The sequence below is a fragment of the Hyla sarda genome, chromosome 2 (assembly GCF_029499605.1).
Source record: "Hyla sarda isolate aHylSar1 chromosome 2, aHylSar1.hap1, whole genome shotgun sequence".
NCBI lineage: Eukaryota > Metazoa > Chordata > Amphibia > Anura > Hylidae > Hyla > Hyla sarda.
Window position 1 is genome coordinate 199,892,818 of NC_079190.1, and position 14,674 is coordinate 199,907,491.

General features: G+C 40.0%; 1 protein-coding gene across 4 annotated transcripts in view; it reads right to left on the reverse strand.

The window, feature by feature from the left end:
* Positions 1–14,674, reverse strand: part of TASL (TLR adaptor interacting with endolysosomal SLC15A4) — a 71,626-nt gene that overhangs the window by 13,566 nt on the left and 43,386 nt on the right. The window contains exon 1 of one of the 4 annotated variants that reach the window (XM_056556144.1): positions 5,867–5,969. The exons of 2 other annotated variants lie outside the window; for them this stretch is intronic. The gene's annotated coding sequence lies outside the window, so the exon portion shown is untranslated. Of the gene's footprint in view, positions 1–1,075; positions 1,998–5,866; positions 5,970–14,674 lie in introns of those variants that run through there. One more of the 4 variants, XM_056556143.1, reaches the window with a different exon arrangement.

A 14,674-nucleotide genomic window follows, 5' to 3' on the forward strand; every position in this document is an offset into this window, starting at 1 on the left:
CAAGTATGATACAGGGTTAAACAATTGGACACTATATATTTTGCTAAAAATTTAAGCTACACAATATATTAAGGTGTATGGACATTACTTCCATAAACACAGACACAGAGTATAGATACTCCAGAATTATTTTAGGAAATGCAAGTATTCACTGAATCAGACATTTCAGGAAACTGACACAATCTATATAATGTCAGCTCTTCATGGGTCATCATGCACCCTCCTTTTTTTAAGATGACTTCAAGAATACAAGGTACCAGAGACAGCTATAAGATGGATACGAATTTTGTAGTGTTTTGCCTGGTTGCTGAGATCACCACCGATCACAGGAAGAAGTGCGTGGCAATAATGCACTTCTTTCTCTCTCTCTTTGCTGCAGGTAATGGGCTTCATAGACTTTCTATAGAACTCGTCTCCTGCAGCAAGGAGAGAGACAAAGAAAAAGGTGTTCAGCTGAGCACTTCTTTGCGCCCATTATCGATTGATGGTGGTCTCAGTACCTGGACCCCAACCAATCAAAACTTTCCCCTAGTCTCATGAGATGTTTTTTTTTTTTCAAGTAACAGTGACTCTCAAGTCTGCAGTAAAATATAAAACACACTACGTACAAAGCATTTTGAGTTGGGCTTTTTTCTTCAGAACATACTCTTGGTATTCCAATTTTCTGGCCCACGTACAAAACAAATTTTAAATAAAAACACCATGAAAAATACATATTGCATTTAAAATATGCTAGAGTGTTTTTTCATGCACTTTAATATATTAGAAAAATTGTGAGAAGGAATTCTTATAGAAGCTTTGAGGTAGGAAGGAATGATGTGAGATTCTAACTCCAAAGAATGGAGAATTTTGAATTCATCTTGAATTAGAATTTACAATTATTAAAAAAATAAAAAAAAACATACTAAATGAATATGTATAAATATGTAAATGGTATTGAATATTATATAATGTTGTATAGTGGACATTGCTTAATCTGTAAAATTGTTAACTTCTGTTTTACTTTTTAAATGAAGATCTGTAGCTGCAAAGCCTAGAAAATATCAGAGAACATTTTCATGATAGTAATTCTTACCTTTCTCTTGTAGTTTATTAATGCAGGAAAACGACTTATATGAAAAAGAACAAAAGTTCAGATTACAAGCTGACAACCGTCCTATCTGCAACTGAAGGGGAGTTATCTCACAAACTTTGTTCTGCTGCTCTAACTATATGAACATTTCTATTTCCTCTTTTTTCTTGATTTGACTCAGTGCCAGCAAGGTTTTGGTTTTCTACACGATATTACAGGGGATTTTTTTGGCCAAGAAATACACAGGATGAAGATACTAAACCTAAATAACTTTTAATTTGCATTTAATTTACTAAACTTAATTCCAAAAACCTTAGAAGGGGGTATGGGGTATTTCCATCTGGACATGTTTGGCATAATTACAGGATATTCCAAAAAATTACTGATAGGTGCCAGTCCAAGCAGTGCATCTCAATAGCGAGTGTCCCGGGTCTGCCCTGGCTGCTTGAATTGGAGGGAGGTGGTCAGAAAATGGAAAACAGCTGAACGGCCTGTTTTACACACTTTACATAACTCCTATAGAGGTTAATAGTAGCTGCATAAACAGCACAGCACCACAAGCTATGCTGTTTCCGTGAGTAGGCTAGATGGGGTCAGAGGAAACTTGTTCTAGACATTAGATTAGAGAGTCCCAGAGGTTTTATTCTATTTTCTGTACATATATAGGGGCAGGTATCTTGCCTGAGCTGCTGTTAACGGCATTCAGATGAATGTTTTACAGCAGCCACTTGGGAGAGTTTTCTTGATATGCTCTGTGGCCTATGCAGAGGGGAGGGGGGAAGGTGAGCTGTGATCATCACCTATTGTAATAGATTTTGTGTTATCTGCCTTTAGCTTTATAATAAAGGGTCTCACTTTCCATGTTATGCTAGGTTGGATGATAATGAGATGACTACTGTGCAGAACAAGAAGCACCAGCATATTATGAGGCTTAGTGGCCAAAGTGCACCTGCATTTTTTACATATTGTGTGCACAGATAACCACTTTCCCATATACTTACATTAAGCACATTAATGTTTTTTTATGGACACAATTTGTCATCGATTTTGTAGACACATTTTTAAAAATTAAATATATCTGAGAAAACACTGTGTGAACATAGTCTAAAGTTAAACTTTGATAACAGAATTTGTTAATGTACTTCAAGAGTTGTTCTCTCATTCAGCCTGCAAAGTTTGCCTTGGAGAGGCGCAACTAATCATGGGTGTTCGACACAAACGTATGATGCCCACAGAGTTCCATGCATGAGCCCTTTTCTAATTAGAAGAGATCAGCCAAGTTGTTCATTTTTAAATGGCAACAGTTTCTTTTTATAGTACATGACTACAGAGACAAAATTGTCCATTCCAGTATACCACTTGGTACGTGAGAGCAGACATTGGTGACTACCTAGGTGCTTTCCTGGTTTCCCATTCCCGGTGATTTAGGGTATTTGGGTGGTACCTATTAAGGATCTTTGGTCTCTTTATTTTGCACGGTGGAGGCTTCTTATTTCTGGTTCTGTTGAGTTATCCTAAACAAACAAACAGTTTTTTTGCCCCTGTTAGTCTTTCCTGGGTGTATCTCTCATCCTTCCTTTTCTGCTTCTTTAAAATGTTTTTGATTCATTTATTTTTTCTTCTCTTTCTTCCCCCTCTTGCTGTCCTTTATTTCTTCTACTCTCTATTCCGTGTTAGACTGGGTTCACATAGCATAAAATCTGGGGAGTATTTAAAAATATATGCTGATTAACCTGGGCTTTGCTGTTGTGTTAAAAACATTTTAAGGAAAATTCGCAATAAACAGTGTTATGATTCGGCAGGCTGGAGGTGGATCCTCTGTGTCAGAGATGGATTGGCGTGGACCGTACCGGTGGACCGGTTCTAAGTTGCTACTGGTATTCACCAGAGCCCACCGCAAAGCGAGATGGTCTTGCTGCGGCGGTAGCAACCAGGTTGTATCCACCGGTAACGGCTCAACCTCTCTGACTGCTGAGACAGGCGCGGTACAAAAGGACAAGGCAAGAGCAAGGTCGGACGTAGCAGAAGGTCGGGGCAGGCGGCAAGGTTCGTAGTCAATAGAGATAGCAAGAAGGTCTGGAACACAGGCTTGGGACATACACAAACGCTTTCTCTGGCACAAGGCAACAAGATCCGGCAAAGCAGTGAAGGGGAAGTAAGGTTATATGAGCAGGGAGCAGGTGGAGGCTAATTAGACTGATTGGGCCAGGCACCAATCATTGGTGCACTGGCCCTTTAAATCTTAGAGAGCTAGCACGCGCGCGCCCTAGAGAGCGGAGCCGCGTGCGCCAGAACGTGACAGCCAGGGACCGGGACAGGTAAGTGGCTTGGGATGCAATTCGCGAGTGGGCGCGTCCCGCTATGCGAATCGCATCCCCGTCGTGAGTGTCAGTGCAGCACTCCCAGTCAGCGGGTCTGACCGGGGCGCTGCAGAAAGGAGAACGCCGCGAGCGCTACGGGGAGGAGCAGGGTCCCGGAGCGCTCGGCGTAACAGTACCCCCCCCCTAGGTCTCCCCCTCTTTTTGTCTCCTTGTCCCTTCAAATGAGACGAGAACATAGGGGGCGACTCTTGAGTTTCCTTCCGGAAAAAAAAGAAGTCCTGGGAAGCAACATCAGCGGCAGGCAATCCAGAAGAAGTGGGAATGGGGAGGGGGGGCAGAGGGTGAAGCTTGTCACGGGGCAGAGTGTTACCAGGAAGGGGGCTATGAGGAGCAGATGTGAGGCATCGTTTGTGACAAGCAGGACCCCAATTCTTGATCTCCCCGGTGGTCCAGTCAAGGGTGGGAGAATGACGTTGGAGCCATGGCAGACCAAGGAGGACTTCAGAGGTGCAGTTGGGCAGAACAAAAATTTCTATTTTGTCGTGATGCAGTCCAATGCTCATAAGCAGGGGTTCTGTGCTGTAACGCACAGTGCAGTCCAATTTTACTCCGTTGACCGAAGAAATGTAGAGCGGCTTGACGAGATAGGTCACCGGGATGCAGAACCTATTAACCAAAGAGGCCAGAATAAAATTTCCAGCAGAACCAGAGTCCAAGAAGACCACAGCTGAGAAGGAGGAGTTGGCAGAAGGAGCAATCCGCACAGGCACAGTGAGACGTGGAGAAGCAGAATTCACCAAGGGACGCCACTCCCATTTGAACAGGGTGCGTGCATGCGTTTCCCAGACGCGTAGGACGAATAGGGCAGTCCACCAAGAAATGTTCAGTACTAGCGCAGTACAGACATACATTTTTATCTCTGCGGCGAGTCCTCTCTTCATGGGTCAGGCGAGACCGATCCACTTGCATAGCCTCCTCGGCGGGAGGCACAGGGGTAGATTGCAAAGGATACTGGGAGTCTTTCAGAAAAACGCTTGTCGATGCGGGTGGCCAAAAGGATAAGTTCTGACAGGTTAGCTGGAATTTCTCGTGCGGCCAGTACATCTTTGATGTTGCTGGATAAGCCTTTCTTGAAGGTCACGCAGAGGGCCTCATTGTTCCAGGCTAGCTCTGAGGCAAGGGTACGAAACTGGATGACGTATTCGCCTACGGAAGAAGTTCCTTGTACTAGGTTCAGCAAAGCAGTCTCGGCAGAGGAGGCCCGGGCTGGCTCCTCGAAGACACTACGGACTTCAGCGAAGAAGGACTGTGGCTGTGGCAGGATCATTGCGGTCCCAGAGCGGTGTGGCCCAAGACAAGGCCTTTCCAGACAGAAGACTAACTACGAAAGCCACCTTAGACCGTTCTGTAGGAAATTGGTCCGACAACATCTCCAAATGTAAGGAACATTGAGACAGGAAACCACGGCAGAGATTAGAGTCCCCATCAACTTTGTCCGGCAGAGACAAGTGGAGGCTAGGATCGGCCACTCGCTGCGGAGGAGGTGCAGGAGCTGGCGGAGGAGATGGTTGCTGCTGTAGCAGTGGCAGAAGTTGCTGTAGCATGGCGGTCAACTGCGACAGCTGCTGTCCTTGCTGGGCGATTTGTTGGGATTGCTGGGCGACCACCGTGGGTAGGTCAGCGAGACTTGGCAGCGGCACCTCAGCGGGATCCATGGCCGGATCTACTGTTATGATTCGGCAGGCTGGAGGTGGATCCTCTGTGTCAGAGAGGGATTGGTGTGGACCATACCGGTGGACCGGTTCTCAGTTGCTACTGGTATTCACCAGAGCCCGCCGCAAAGCGGGATGGTCTTGCTGCGGCGGTAGCAACCAGGTCGTATCCACCGGTAATGGCTCAACCTCTCTGACTGCTGAGACAGGCGCGGTACAAGAGGACAAGGCAAGAGCAAGGTCGGACGTAGCAGAAGGTCGGGGCAGGCGGCAAGGTTCGTAGTCAATGGAGATAGCAAGAAGGTCTGGAACACAGGCTTAGGACATACACAAACGCTTTCTCTGGCACAAGGCAACAAGATCCGGCAAAGCAGTGAAGGGGAAGTGGGGTTATATGAGCAGGGAGCAGGTGGAGGCTAATTAGACTGATTGGGCCAGGCACCAATCATTGGTGCACTGGCCCTTTATATCTTAGAGAGCTGGCGCACGCGCGCCCTAGAGAGCGGAGCCACGTGTGCCAGAACGTGACAGCCGGGCACCGGGACAGGTAAGTGGCTTGGGATGCAATTCGTGAGCGGGCGCGTCCCGCTATGCGAATCGCATCCCCGTCGTGAGTGTCAGTGCAGCGCTCCCGGTCAGCGGGTCTGACCGGGGCGCTGCAGAGAGGAGAACGCCGCGAGCGCTCCGGGGAGGAGCAGGGACCCGGAGCGCTCGGCGTAACAAACGGAAGTAAAAAAAAAAAAGATGTGCACAGAACTCACTAGGCTTTGTTTGAGTCATCAACCCGACCGCCCAGCTTGGGCTGTGTCTCTCCACACCAATGTTTGCAGAATGAGCTCGAGACTGAAGAGCAACTCTGGAGGCCACTATAAGAAAGACGATATAGACTTTTCTTTATTTGTTAACTTTATTTTTGCTTAATCATGAATGCAGGATAAAACTTACCCAAAAAGGGTAAAGGACCTCAACATGTGTAGCTTGGAAAAAAGACAAGACAGAGGGGATATGATAGAGACTTTTACATACATAAAGGGAATCAACAAGAAAAAAAAAGGAGGAGAGCATATTTAAAAGAAGAAAAACTACCACAGGAGGAATAATTATACATTAGAAGGGCAAAGATTTTTGCAGTAATATCAGGAAGTATTACTTTACTGAGAGAGTAGTTGATGCATGAAATAGCCTTCCTGCAGTAGTGGTAGCTGCAAATACAGTGAAGGAGTTTAAGAATGCATGGGATAGATATAAGGCTATACTTCAAGTAAAATAGGGCCATGGACAATTCATAGTATTCAGAATATTGGGCAGACTAGATGGGCCAAATGGTTCTTATCTGCAGACACATTCTATGTTTCTATATAATCCGGTAATAGTTAAACTTGGAGATTCTTTATGTTTTTAAGAGAAAGCCGAAAAACTATCCAAAATCAGTTTTCTGTGTGCGCCGGTGAAAGGTTTACATTTAGTGCTTTGCGACACTTATGAAACAGTGCATTTCCTCTACCAAATGCTTTTGAAGAGCTGGACAGTCTGAATAAAGGAAGTACAGAAAATTCTTTCTTTGTTTAAGACATATTTCTGTTACTTGGGAACAACAGGCCATTCCTTTCTGCGGCTATGTCTCCTTTTGATAATTTTGCCACTCTCAGGTCTAAGTATCAACTAGCATATATCTACCTATTACTTCTCTAAAGTTAGTTTTTTTCAGGTTTATTTTATTATGTAAAATACGGCTACATTTTTACAGCCAGGTAAACAAGTAGCATCACTTACGCGACTGCAAAAATGCGGCCATATTTTTAACATATTGTGTGCACAGACAACCACTTTCCCATAGACTTACATTTACAAATGAAATATGTCTGATAAAACACTGTGTGAACATAGCCTTATCGTACAAAGTACTCTTACTCCACAAATCATATAGTTAAAATATTTGGGCATTTATATTTCTACCAAGATTACTCATTTTGAAACCCTGAAACCATTTTTAAGGCCCTTTTAGATGGAAGGAACAAAATGAGCCCCGATTTTGCTGATTATTGCATGTTTGCCGAGTCTCCACGAGGCTACAACAATTGTGTGGCTGGGCCGCCCAAACAATTGTTGGATCAATTATGCAGCTACTTAGCTTCATCATTATTGGCCATCACCTTTTTATATTGTTTGCAGGATCTTTTACACAGGACAATTATCAGGAATGGGGTAATTTTCCCAGTATTTAGGCCATGTAAAAGAGCCTTTAGGTAAACTTAAACGTAAGATTGCAGTGTAATGCAAACTTCTCCTTTGGGTCGTTGGTAGAGTAAACTGGATTTAGAGGGTACTTATGACACAGCTTCTGTAGATGATACATAATTCTCTGCTCTGGTTGTCTTTGAATCAGTTGCATAAGGTTAATCCTTATTTTAGTGACCTTATTTGGAAGGGTTGTTTGCCTAGGTCAATACTGATGGCGAACTTGTCCTTTCTATTCTCTGGATTTATTTTGTAGTGTCTCAAGCCCAACACTGTAAAGGCTGGGCTGGAGACACCTCTTGGGATATGTGGCCCTAATGATTCAGTATTCTTTGCGTACAAGTGATCTGGTTGCAACATCAGAGATTTACCTCTGTGACACCTAAATGTACTCCTTTAGTTCTACTTTCTAATGTGTGGGATAAGCTTAAACAATTTTGGGGCAATGAGAGATTCTATAATTTTACTCCTATCTGATACCCATTAATTGCCAGAATTTGAAAGAAGTTGGAGTGATATGATCTTTGAAAAAGCTTAGATATTACTAGACTGTCTCTTTTTAGGCTTAGAAGCTCTCTAAAATCATTTCAGCAACTGCAGTGTGACTAACAGCTACCATGGAGCTGTTTCTATTAATTTCTCCAGATCTGTCATGCTTTTGAAGTACAGTTCCAAAAAACCTCCATATACCTTACTAAAGATGGTTTATAAATAGCGTTGAGCGGCATAGGCCATATTCGAATTCGCGAATATTCGCGAATATATGGACGAATATTCGTCATATTCGCGAATATTCGCATATTCGTAATATTCTCATTTTATTTTCGCATATGCGGATATTCGCGTGTGCGAAAATTAACGTATGTGAAAATTAGCATATACAAAAAGTAACATTAGCGAAAATTCGCATATGGGAACATTTGCATATGCACATTTTCGCATATGCGAAAATTCGCACACCAGTCTCACACAGTAGTATTAGAGCCTTCTTTACACTACACAAGCTGGAAGCAGAGAGGGATGATCACTGTGATGTGTACTGTGAAAAAAACAAACAAAAAAAAAACGAATATTCGTAATTACGAATATATAGCGCTATATTAGTGAATATTCGCGAATTCGCAAATAAAATTCGAATTGCGAATATTCGCGAGCAACACTGTTTATAAAATGTCACCTCCAACAGAACTTCTGGTCTTATTTCTATAGCCAATTAGATGCCCCTGTCTCACCTTCTTCTCCCAACTATGTTGAATGTTGGTTCCATTTCCAATGAACAATGGTCTTCTATATTGGAAGCAGTCCCTTGGGTCTCGTTGAGTGAGGGTCATCGTTAATTTTAGTCATATAATATATTCTCCAACAAGTGTACAACACTCCTGTTTTTTTGTACAGTATAGGGCTCCGACCAGACTCAAGCTGAACGTAGTGTATTCAGTTGGATCGTGACCTGTTCCATATGTTATGTACTTGTCTGTGCCTTGAATTATACCTTGGGTTATGACCCTACGGCTATGTTCACACAGTGTAAAATTTTGTGCTGTATTTTATCATGTGCACGCATTTTCAGCCTAATTAGCAAAAATGCAGCCATATTTTTAGATGTTATGGCCCAAAATATGCACATAAAATATACCAATACATTTCACAGTGTACACACCCAGCTAGTGGCAATCTTCTCCATCTTAGAGCCCTAAATGCATTCTCCTTGTCTTGATGTATTTATTTTATATGCTGTACGATATTGTACTTCAAGTTAGCCAGTTGGTATTCTATGGTTTATCGCCCATTTTTGCAGAATTTTTTATTTTGCTGGCACTTTACTCATTGGCCCACATTTATCATTGTAGGTGTAAGTGAAGCATTTTTTTACACCCTTTTTTTTGTGTGCTGGTAATGTGTAGGAGCACCAGATTTATTAAATGTTCACAGAGCATTTGATAAATTTTGTGCAGGTCACATTTTCTGAAATTTCTCTCTTCACATATACCAAAAAGCTACGCAGGGTCTGGGATGGTGTAGTTTTAGACACTTTTCAACGGCTTTGCGCCTTTTTTGCGCCTTTTTACAAAAAGGCGCAGTTCATAAATTTCAGTCCACGGCATACGCTGAATTGAAAAGCGTGTACTGCTACTCCAAAACATCTGGAATGACTAAAATATTCTACCACCAAAAGGCGCAAAATAACACACAGTGCGCCAAAATAGCGCCTTTTGTACGGAGAAAAAAAGGTGTAAACTCATTGATAAATGTCGGCCACTGTGTTTTTGCTGAGGTTTCTGGTTATGGGGTTTGTATTCTTTTATGGTTTATTTTGTTTTGTACTATGAACACAATATCATATGCTTATGTCTATGACCGTTTCTTTTACTTTGCATTCATGTTTTGCAAATAAATTTTTTTAAATAAAGATTATATTTAATTAAAAAAATGAGTTTATTGTTACACTCTGAAATTGTCCAAAGCACAATAGAAATACACAGAACTAGATGCTGATATAATGAATGCATTGACTATCACTCTTGTTACGTCAAAATAATGTAAGACGGGAAGATTGTGTAATCCATGAGAATGAACATACTGGGAGTTCTAAAACCTGTGGTACATTTGTTACTCCATACTTTCTGTAGCACGTAAATGGGGAATAAAAAAGCCACTGAAAAAATTCCCCACTATATATAAATTTAGAATCCTGAATATTTTAACATGATAGAAGAATCCCATCTTTGTTTACCCTACAAAGCGTGATGCTTAAAATAAAAGTGTGAGATTGGAAATAAAAAGGAAGTTATTACAACTGTGAAGGAAATACCCTTTTCTAAATTTTGAATAAAAAAACTGAATCATTACTTTCTGATGCAGGTAATACAAGAAATACAAAAAATAAAAATAAAATAAAATTGCACCACTCTTCCTCTACACAGTTTTTGATAACTCTCCTCCATTGTCTATTGCTCTGATCCTCTGCCGGTCCACAATCTTCCTAGTCTCTGGCCTCTTCATCTTAACTTAGCTTTTTATGCATTTGACTTTTACTTTATGGTTCAGCATACTCAGAGTGGGGGCTTAGTAATTTGATAGCTTGTACCTACCTGTTTCTATAGGGTTTACTTTTCCATTCTGCATCTACTTGCTGATTATATTTACTTTTTATTATTTTCATTGATTGTTTGTGTCTATTGACCACTTTGGCGCTCATCAGATAGCATCTTTTAAGGTATGATCAGAAGTGTTTAATTTCTGTGACAACTTGAGGGTGTCTTGTTTTTGTGGATATGACTCAAAAAGTTTTTGAGTTTTCTCCGTCTGGAGCGTTTAAAGCGTAACAGCCGCCCATGGTGATCTCTGCATGTCAGCTGTAAGCAGCAGCCCTACTCCATATATCCTTAGTGGCACAATGGTAGCTTAGAACTGTAATGGGTCAATTTGGGGGTATAAATACTATTCATTTAATCTGCCTGTAAGGTTCTTCTGTCTAGGGGTCCAGGTAAGGTTCTTTTGTTTGTTTTTTGTCACATCCTGTGCTTTGGAAAAGCAAAGCAAAGCATTTATCAAGTCTGTGTCTAGTGCAAACAGCTAAAAAAAATCTCATCATTTTTGCACAAGCACAATGTGCTGCATTTGCTGCAATTTATGCCTGTTAGCAAAATATGACCACCCTAAATATGAGCTTTGTTCTCCAGGCTTCATCCAAATGTCTTATATAACTCACCAGGTTTTGCTAAATAAAAAAGACAGATTAATGCTCTGAGACCTTGCTTGAGTGTCTGATCTGTTTTTCTGTTCTCTGGTTCCGTTCATATTCTGTTTCTGAGAACTGTCTTGTCACTTGTTCCTGTAAAACGCGATTTTGAGTTCCTGTACCCTGACCTGTTTCCAAGACTATTACAATGTCTTGTCTACCAGTTTTGTGTCTATGCTCCTGGCCTTATCTGATCTGTAATACTTGTGAGAAAAAAGACCAATGGATCCAGGCGCTGCTCTGTCCAGGTATACACAGGATGCAGGTAAGTGTTCTTAATCAAGCAATTTTATTGAACACAAAACAACAAAAGGATCATGACGCGTTTCGGGGTAAATTCCCCTTCCTCAGATGATCTAGGTGCTGCTACAACAAGCACCCTTTATATAATGGCAAGGTGGAGGAGGTACAGGTCAGGAAGGGGTGGGCTGAATGTGATGTCACATCCAGTCCACTTACAAAAAACTTAATTTACATGTAGAAACAGCAGAAAATAATTATTGTCTAAAACATACAGGTGTGCGTTCGATTATGATAATAATATAACATCAATATAAACAGTACTAAGTGATATAACATGGGTGGAATCGGCAATGTGACAAACACATGCGGGAGCTCTGACGAGGTAAACAACATAGCCATGTGGCTGAAAATAAACATAAACAATGGCATCGGTCTATTGTAAGGCGCTCCACTTGCAGCACGCACCGACATAGCAGTGACAGGAGTATCCACGGACGCGTTGCCAAGCAGACGTCTCTGAACGGAAAACAACCAATCACAGTCCACAGGGCGCGGCTTGCAGCGGAGCGCCCAACATAGTGAGTAAACAACATAGGGAACAACACCATCTATGGAAGAAAAAGGTAAAGTAAATACAAAAATAAATAAATGAAATGAAGGCAAGAGATACAAGTAATCCACAATATCCCATGTTAAAGGGTGGGAATAATAAAAAAAAAAAATAATAATAATAATAATAATAATATAAAAAAATAAAAAATAAAATAAAAATGTAATAATAAATAAAAAAATAATAAATAAATAAATATATATATAAAAAAAAATTTTTTATAAATAAATAAATATAAAAATTATAAACATAAAACGCCTTAGGATGTCCATATCGGGCGTTTCTAACAGCAATAACCACAAACTAAAATGTACCTTCTGAACACACATAATAAATTATTTAACATGCCAGAATAAATTAATTGATAAAAAATAATTAATAAAAAATGTGATGATCCCTATAAACAGTACATGATTACATAAAAAATGAATTGATATATATAAATACACAAAATAAATGTACATTAAAATACTAATAAAATTAAGTCTGGATTTTAATAATGAAATAGTATAAATAAGGAGTCAACGCTGTGACAGCTACTAACAAAATGTGATGATAAATACTTAGACAAAAGGCGTCCCCATCCAGGATGTCTACACAATCATATACCCATATCTAAAAGATTTAAAAAATAATAATAATAATAATAATTAATGGAAAAATAAAGCTATTAAGATGTTATAACCGCTGAATGTTGCAATATCACAAGGCAGTCTCCACCAACTCATTCAAACCAGACGGTACAAGGGTACGGAGTTTAAAGATCCAGAAATTCTCTCTCCTTCTCAATAAGCTGAATCTCTGGGAATTATCAAGTGCAATATTTTCTATTTATGTAAGGATCCTTTTTTGAATTCATTACTACCACCTAAGCCTGGCATCACTTTCAGAAGATGCCGCACTTTAAAGAATATTTTAGCGCCAAGTAGACTAAAGGCACCCAAGAAGGTTTCAGAGACCTTTTTAACCACAGTTGGGACGTTTAAATGTGGACACAACAGATGTAAGTGCTGCGACTCAATTGTGAGTCACAGTAAAACATTTGTTTCCACTGTCTCCCATGAAAGTTTTAAAACTAAAACATTCATTAATTGCTCCACACGGTTTGTTGTTTATCTCCTTGAGTGTCCATGTGGCCTACAGTACGTGGGTCATACTACCCAATGCCTCAGGGAGAGGATCAACAAACATCGTAGCAATGCAAATTTAGGGTTCACCTTTCATAGTGTATCTCGGCATCTGCTGACCCACCATCAGTCTGATTTCAGTTGCATGAAACAGGCTATAGAAAATATTGCACTTGATAATTCCCAGAGATTCAGCTTATTGAGAAGGAGAGAGAATTTCTGGATCTTTAAACTCCGTACCCTTGTACCGTCTGGTTTGAATGAGTTGGTGGAGACTGCCTTGTGATATTGCAACATTCAGCGGTTATAACATCTTAATAGCTTTATTTTTCCATTAATTATTATTATTATTTATTTTTTTTAAATCTTTTAGATATGGGTATATGATTGTGTAGACATACTGGATGGGGACGCCTTTTGTCTAAGTATTTATCATCACATTTTGTTAGTAGCTGTCACAGCGTTGACTCCTTATTTATACTATTTTATTATTAAGATCCAGACTAAATTTTAGTAGTATTTTAATGTACATTTATTTTGTGTATTTATATATATATCAATTCATTTTTTATGTAATCATGTACTGTTTATAGGGATCTTCGCATTTTTTATTAATAATTTTTTATCAATTAATTTATTCTGGCGTGTTAAATAATTTATTATGTGTGTTCAGAAGGTACATTTTAATTTGTGGTTGTTGCTGTTAGAAACGCCCGATATGGACATCCTAAGGCTTTTTATGTTTATAATTTTTATATTTATTTATTTATTAATTTTTTTTTATATATATATTTATTTATTTATTATTTTTTATTTATTATTTAATTTTTATTTAATTTTTAATTTTTTTTATATTATTATTATTATTTTTTTTTTTTATTCCCACCCTTTAACATGGGATATTGTGGATTACTTGTATCTCTTGCCTTCATTTCATTTATTTATTTTTGTATTTACTTTACCTTTTTCTTCCATAGATGGTGTTGTTCCCTATGTTGTTTACTCACTATGTTGGGCCCTCCGCTGCAAGCCGCACCCTGTGGACTGTGATTGGTTGTTTTCCGTTCAGAGACGTCTGCTTGGCAACGCGTCCGTGGATACTCCTGTCACTGCTATGTCGGTGCGTGCTGCGAGTGGAGCGCCTTACAATAGACCGATGCCATTGTTTATGTTTATTTTCAGCCACATGGCTATGTTGTTTACCTCGTCAGAGCTCCCGCATGTGTTTGTCACATTGCCGATTCCACCCATGTTATATCACTTAGTACTGTTTATATTGATGTTATATTATTATCATAATCGAACGCACACCTGTATGTTTTAGACAATAATTATTTTCTGCTGTTTCTACATGTAAATTAAGTTTTTTGTAAGTGGACTGGATGTGACATCACATTCAGCCCACCCCTTCCTGACCTGTACCTCCTCCACCTTGCCATTATATAAAGGGTGCTTGTTGTAGCAGCACCTAGATCATCTGAGGAAGGGGAATTTACCCCGAAACGCGTCATGATCCTTTTGTTGTTTTGTGTTCAATAAAATTGCTTGATTAAGAACACTTACCTGCATCCTGTGTATACCTGGATAGAGCAGCGCCTGGATCCATTGG